Genomic DNA, 7,443 nt, shown 5'->3' on the forward strand with positions numbered 1-7,443 from the left:
TATTTGTGGTTGTGGTGTTTTTTTGAGACATGATATTAGTCCAAGATAGATGCACTTTCTTTTGAGACATGATATCATCTTAAGAAAATGGGCTGTGAGAACAAAGGTATCTCTGCGCTGCAAAACCGTTTAGTGTATCCTACACTTAAAAAGTGGCAACAAATAATTTCTCCATTAATTGGGAGAGTTTCTTCAGCGGGTACTTTTGCATACGTATATACAGATGCATTCAGGATTTACTTGCAAAGAGATAACTACTCCTTGGTGTCTTTCTCCTTTATACCTGCTGAAATTTGAATGTGTGTACAGTTGATACCTTGGTCGCATATGTACAGAATACAACAGTTCATCATTACTCCAATGTAAAATCCTATTCATTGCAGCGCTTTGGAGAAAGAGACAAAGAAGTATGTACGCTATCTGCATATCGCATCTGTAAACTCATCAAAGAAGCTACGGAGAGTTATTTCCGATCACAGGTTATGAACTGATATGGTTTGCTCCAAAAACATATCACAGGATGAAACTTGGGGAAGTTGCAGTTCAAGTTACATTGCTCGATCGGTTGCTGCGGCATGAATGTTTGTGCGAGTCCATCGACATGTATAGTCTGCCACACTTTTGCTGCCTGGAAACATCGGCAGCTCATGTTATTCCTGCTTGTACAGAAAATGGAAAGAAATATGCTACTACATATGTAGGTATGTGACACAAAAAATTCATGTGCAATAAAAGACTACAGACCATGCATAATCAAGTGTGCATGGCAAGTAAAGAAAGATGAACTTTTTAGTAATACAACATGTCCATGCAAATCTTTCAAACATGAGGTACAAAAAGAAAGATGAACTGTTCAATTAGCCCACTCCAAAGTTATCCGTGAACACATGATACCTCAGAGCAATGAAGCCAGAGAAAAACCTCTTCGTTGACGGATCACTCTGTTATCCGTGAGACTGTTGTGTGAGAAACACATTGGAGGCTCATGTGTATATTCAAGGTTCGACTTGCGCGTTCTGGAGAAATGTCCAAGGTGATAAATGTCATGGTTAAAACCACCTGCTGGAAAATAAATGATCCCAAAATGACAATTGATACAAAATTTGTGACATAACTTAGTGGGGTACATTATTGTTTGAAACAATAAATCAAATTTCATTTAACTAAAGAGACGCAGATTGTTGGCAGGACAATGTAAGTACAAGTACTTGTTCAAGCAAGAAATCTTTTGTGGAACAAGCTCCTTTGGTGCTTATAAACTGATTCCAACATGACAATTTTCTGTTCAAAGCAGTGAGTCAGATTAAAGTGCCGAAAGTATTTTTCTGGTCATTGCATCTTGCAACACACAAAAAAAACATTATGTGGGATTTCCTTTTCTGATGGCGAGTCCTACTTGTGCTGAGTTCTTCTCCATCTGTAGGCGTGGGAACAGATCTGAAAGAAGCAATATACCATCAACACAAAAATTTAAGATCAAAATATAGTGATGAACCATGTAATTTGTAAAAGAGTAAAATGCATCATAAGTCCTAAAACTATTGGAGGTGTGTCAGTTTAGTCCTATAACTTCGAAACTGCAGTTTTGGGTCCCAAAACAATGTAAGTTTATTCATCTCGGGTCCTAAGCTTGAATGGGCCACCATCTATGGTGCATTTTTCAAATGAGCCATTTATAAGTGTTTACTTCCCCAAAAGTGGTCTATACGCTTGCCCGTCGCAGTGTGTATTGCAACTTGCACGCCGACCACCTGCGTCGCTGAGAGGTGTCGCGCGGCCGCCTAGGAGACCCTGAGCCGGCCGGCATGGAGGACGACATCCCTCTCCCTCGGCGCGGCCGCTGGGGAGACCCCAAGCCAATCGGGATGGAGGACGCCATCCCACCTCTCTCTCTCTCTCTCTCTCTAATGAGACTCATATTTCAGCATCTAGAGAACACTGGCATAGAAACAATCTCGGAGGGTGCTCTTGCCCTTCGGGGCATGAAGCCATGAACACCATGAAAACAAAGGGGGAAACTTATCCCACTTAGGTGGGAGGCCAAGGAAGAAGAAACATGGTCCCTCTCTCTTCCGTCTCCATCGCCTCCATCATTTAACCACCATCTCCATGGTGGTCCATAGATCATCCATAAACCTTTGTAATCCCCTACTTGAACATATTGTTTGATGCTATAAATTATTAACCAATGATTTATTGCACTACTATTATGCCTAAGCATATCCTTTTTGCCCTATGGTGATTGGTGAATTATTATGATTGATTTGAGTTGTATGTTATGATGTGTTGTTGTCCTTTGATGCTCATCATATAAGTGCACATACATGTGGATCACACTCTAGGGTTAGTAGTATATTGAGATAACTATGCATAGGGTGGTCGGAGTGATAGATATTACCGAGCCTCGGTATAGGAATTGATGCATATGGGATAAAGAGGAGCCATAAATCTTAATGCTATGGTTGGGTTTTACCTTAATAAATTCTTAGCAGATGTAAAAGCTTGATAAGGGTTTCAATCATATTATTCAATGGCTTTGTCATGCATATTAGCTTAGGCCTCTCTCTCACATATAAAATTACAACATATGATTATCGGTCTAGTATCTTACCGAATTTCCTAGGGACAATTTTGCAACACCTACCATCGCTATTTCTGACTCGCTATCTTTTACTTTTAGGGAAAAGTCGGTCTGTGCCACTGCCAAAGTTGCACATTCGAGTCTTGCCACTCAAATTTGCGTATTTCGGTCAGTGCCACTAGCGTGTGCAAAGAAATTAGCTGCATGCCCCTGGCGCCATCTCCATGAGTTACATTCTAATTGTCATCTCGTTTGAATCGTTTCCTCCTCTATAGGACCCACAACTTATCGAGTCAACAACACCGATGACCATACACATTTGACCATAGGCTCCTTCGTGTGGCCTAGGATCGATGGGACGAGTCACGAGATGGGACGACACACCCGTAGTGCTCGACAGTGGCACAACGTTGAACATTCTCCTGTTCACACGCCATGTCGGGCTGGCATTTAATTCCGGTGGTCAATTGTTGCTTCTCTCATGATGCCCCTCGATACGCCTACGTCCTATAACTATTGCCCTACTCCGATGTACGCCGCAATACTCACCTCCCACCCAACTGCCTGCCTTAGATCTCACTTAGTCTGCCATTTCATCGCCCACTACTAGGAAAAGGCCTACTAATGGCGCACCAGTTTTGCCTACTAATGGCGCATCACTGGTGCGCCATTAGTATCACGCCACTAGTATTTTTTACTAATGGCGCACCACTGGCTTTGGCACACTAGTATGCCTCCCAGGGGCCATATTTAACCATGTGCTTTGGCACACTAATGGCGCACTCTGTAGTGATGCGCCATTAGTATGAATATTAGGTTTTTTTTTACTTTTTTGATTTTTACACATGTTACAAAATATATTATTTGACAGAATATAGACAGTAGCACACAGCAACAGCAGATTCATCGAATACAATAGAAGATTAGTCTCCGAATACAATTCATCATATTAGTCTTCGAATTCAAAAGACCGAACAAAGATAAAACATTACAAGTCTCGAGACCGCGAGTATCGAGTTTGTCGGAAGTAATACTAATCCTAACAAGTTCTACTAATCATCATCATACAACTTCTACTCGTTATTCATAACAAGTCATACGATCATCATCTTGATAGTCATCGAACCAACCCTACTTAATTGTTCTTAGCACATGATCATCAGTATTAGGCAGGACCTAAATACCCTATTTAAGCTAAAATAGCATAAAACAATATAGACCCTGACTCTCCATTATGGAGAATGGAGAACATCCTGTCTCCAATTCTTGCGCTTTGCTTCCTTTTGCTTCCAAGAAGCTCCTTACGACTGTCCATACATTTTTTCCATCCTTTGATTTTCATGTCTCCACTTCTTTTAGAAATCTCGTATGGACAGTTGAGATTCGTAGGACGACCTGGCTGTATGTTCAAAACATTAACACTACCTTTCTGATACATCATATGAGGCACACAATTCTCTGGGATTATCTGTTGAAAAACATAGTAATAACTTCATAGTTAGCAATGATGTACTAGTTTTAGAAGTATGCAAAAGATGCACGAATGTCGTAATAGTAAAAATCTTACCGGGGTATCTCCATGGTAGTTACCGTAGTTGAACACATGCACTAGTGGCACGTATTTACCATAATGTTGAGGAGTTTGATTATGGATAATGTAATTCTCAATGTCAGTACAAAATCCGACCAGATGATTTTTCTCCTTGTAAGTTGTTAATTCGGAGCCATCGGTGTAGTGGGTTTTGTCTACCATCTCCCGCACATTCTTTGAATAATAAAAATAAGCTGTCAATGGAAATAAGCTGTCAACTATTTTGAAATAAACAATATAAATTAGCTAATAACTATGTTTGAGAAACTCACATAGCGGTAGAACTGGAGGCGTATCAACAACGACCCAAATGTCCATATTGTCTTGATTGATGTCAGGATTACCAAGATCCATGGTGATAAGCATACCCTCATCAAAACCATACATCTTGCAAAATGCTTCCCAATTTTTGCAACCAAAATAGGTTACGCTCTCAGAATTATATAGATTTACTTCAAAGTCCACATCGTGATGAGTCCTTAGGTGAATTTTCTTTGTTTCAGAAATTTCATGGTCTTCAAAATCCATCCTCTCCAAGACATAGCGTCTTGCATGGCATGGGATAAGCTATACTCGAATTGTAAAACATGAAAATTACACGTTAAAATAGTTGAAGTCATGCTTAATTATGAAAATAACACTTGTCATCGTTGTGTACCATTTCAACTTCGAAGGTCTCCTCGAGCTTAATGCTGAAGCGCCGATCATCGTCCTGGTGAGGCATGTCGCACAGACCTCGATCGTCGTGGCACCAGTCGCACTCCGCCGGGAGACTTTCGTCGTCCGATGATGATGACGACATATCCTACGTTCATAATTCAAAACTACATCATTTAGGGTTTGTCGACACCGAGGCATCCTAAAAGCTAAGCTTTTATCATTTAGAGTTTGTCGACGCTGAGGCAACCTAAAAGCCTAAGCTTTCATCATTTAGGTTCTTATCGACACCGAGGCACCCTAAAAGCCAAGGTTTTATCATTTAGGGTTTGTCGACGTCGAGGCACCCTAAAAGCCTAAGCTTTCATCATTTAGGTTTTGTCGACGCCGAGGCACCCTAAAAGTCTAAGCGTACATCATTTAGATTCTCATCGACACCGAGGCACCCTATAGAAGCGAAGTTAAGTTTTCATCGTTTAGGGTTTATCGATGCCGAGGCACCCTAGGTTGGGCCTAATCATTTGGCACTAATCACTTGGCTCTATTGCCACCTATGTTGGGTTTATCATCTAGGGTTTATCGATGCTAACGAGAATTCTAAGTTGGGCCTAATCACTTGGCTCTATTGCCACCTATGGTTTAATGCAGCAAGAATGGCGGGGCAGTTGATCCTACTTAACTAAGTACTAAGATACCCCGGCTAATGCATTAGTCGCAAGTACCCCATATGTCCTATTTTTAGCAAAGTCATGCTAAAATTCACGAAAAATTTCAACATGACCTTTGCTGAAAATAGGACATATGGAGTACCCGAATTTACCGGAACGGAAGTTAATCGACATTCCGGCAAACTCAAGGGCCTCTCGGGGTACCTGCAAATTCATCACGACACAATGGTCGGAGACAAAACCCAGCCACAGACCATATGGTCCTCTGCTTTCATATGAAAAAAAATCAGCTCAACTTATGTGAGCTTCCATTCCAGATATATTAGGTCACCAAATAAAAAATCATCCAGATATAATGGTACAGCAAAGAAACAGCTTAATTCATGCCTCAGCTTATGAACAGTCATTACTTCAAATACAGAAGAAGGAACAATTTATTTGTGACATAGTTACAAATGATGACAGAATAAAGCAACACCCTACACTAGCCTAAAAACAAGTGAAGTTTCACCCATATAAGAACAACTTTATAAAATCAGAGAAGTTGCTAAATTTTTTGTATCCTTCATATACACTGGAGTACAATGCTTTACAATGTTCCATCATCATTACAGAAAATTGACAATTGTCCATAACAGTTAACTGAAATTTTTGCCTCATAGCTTGGGTGGTTTAAGTACTAGGAGACTTTGTAATGTGCAGTACAGGTGCAATAACAGGCAATAAAACGGTTACTCCAACTTAACAAAAACAGAAAACAGAAAACTGGAGTACTCAACTTGGTACAGGCAACTTAATTTACTTGAATTCAGGGTACATGCAACTTAACGAAACCCCCAACTTGGTAGAACTAATATAGCCCCTTAAAAATTGATTATGATCAAGTTAGGTCTACTTAACGAAACCCTCAACTTGGTAGAACTAATATAGCGCCATATGCAACAATTGATTATGACTATTCAGGAGTATTTCACTCGAAGACAAGTGAAGCTGCAACATTGTACTCCAGTCAAATCAGGGTATAGTAAGCTTGAATTTCAGGATACAGTAAGTTTGAATTTCAACATAAAACACAAATAAAGTTCAGTATAAATCATCACAGGAGTCTTGCTTCAAAATGCACATGCAGGATTCTATGTTCGCCTCTGTTTTCGAGTTCCTCGACTAGTTGCGACTAGTCGTCGAGTCGCACTGGCAGGGTCGACTCAGCCCGGCGACTGTCGAGCGACTAGTCTCGACTAGTCACGACTAGTCGTGTGTTCTGGGTTGAGCGACTCAATTTTTTGGGCCCCATCTGTCATATGTTTTTACTGTATCAAACCACCCCCTGGAAACCTAGATCGAACATGTTCCCCTCCCCCCGACCCAACCCTCTCCTAGGCAGCCGCCGCCGCCGCCCATGGTTGCTGGCTTGCTGCTCCTCCCCCGGTTGCTGCTGTTGCTGGTCTGCTCCTCCCCTCCTCCCCTGGTTGCTGCTACTAGTCCGCTCCTCCCCTCATCCCATGGTTGCTGCTGCTGTTGGTCTGCTCCTCCTCTCCTCCCCTGGTTGCTGCCCTCGACCTCCCCTGGTTGCTACTATACAAATTTCTTACTAATTTGTTCCCTGGATAATTCCAATTCCTTGAGAACATGAATAAAATCAGAATTATCCAGAGGTATATCAACACCCACCATTGATGCTCTAAACATAATCTCCTTAGCTACTTAATTTCCCAACCCTAGCTACTTAATTCTCCAACCCCTTTTCTTGTCCAAAATTCTCCAACCCCTAACCCTAGAACACATCAGAAGGAAATCAAGAGGGGGAAGAGGGGGAAGCGGCTCGGGTGCTCACTGGGGAGGTCGAGGGCGACTCGGGGTAGCCGGAGCTAGTCGAGGCGGCGCGAGGGCGGGAGGACGTCGAGGGCGCGGGCGCGGGCAGAGGGGGGACGGCGAGGAAGGCGGCG

The sequence above is a fragment of the Triticum dicoccoides genome, chromosome 1A (assembly GCF_002162155.2).
Source record: "Triticum dicoccoides isolate Atlit2015 ecotype Zavitan chromosome 1A, WEW_v2.0, whole genome shotgun sequence".
Taxonomy (NCBI): domain Eukaryota; kingdom Viridiplantae; phylum Streptophyta; class Magnoliopsida; order Poales; family Poaceae; genus Triticum; species Triticum dicoccoides.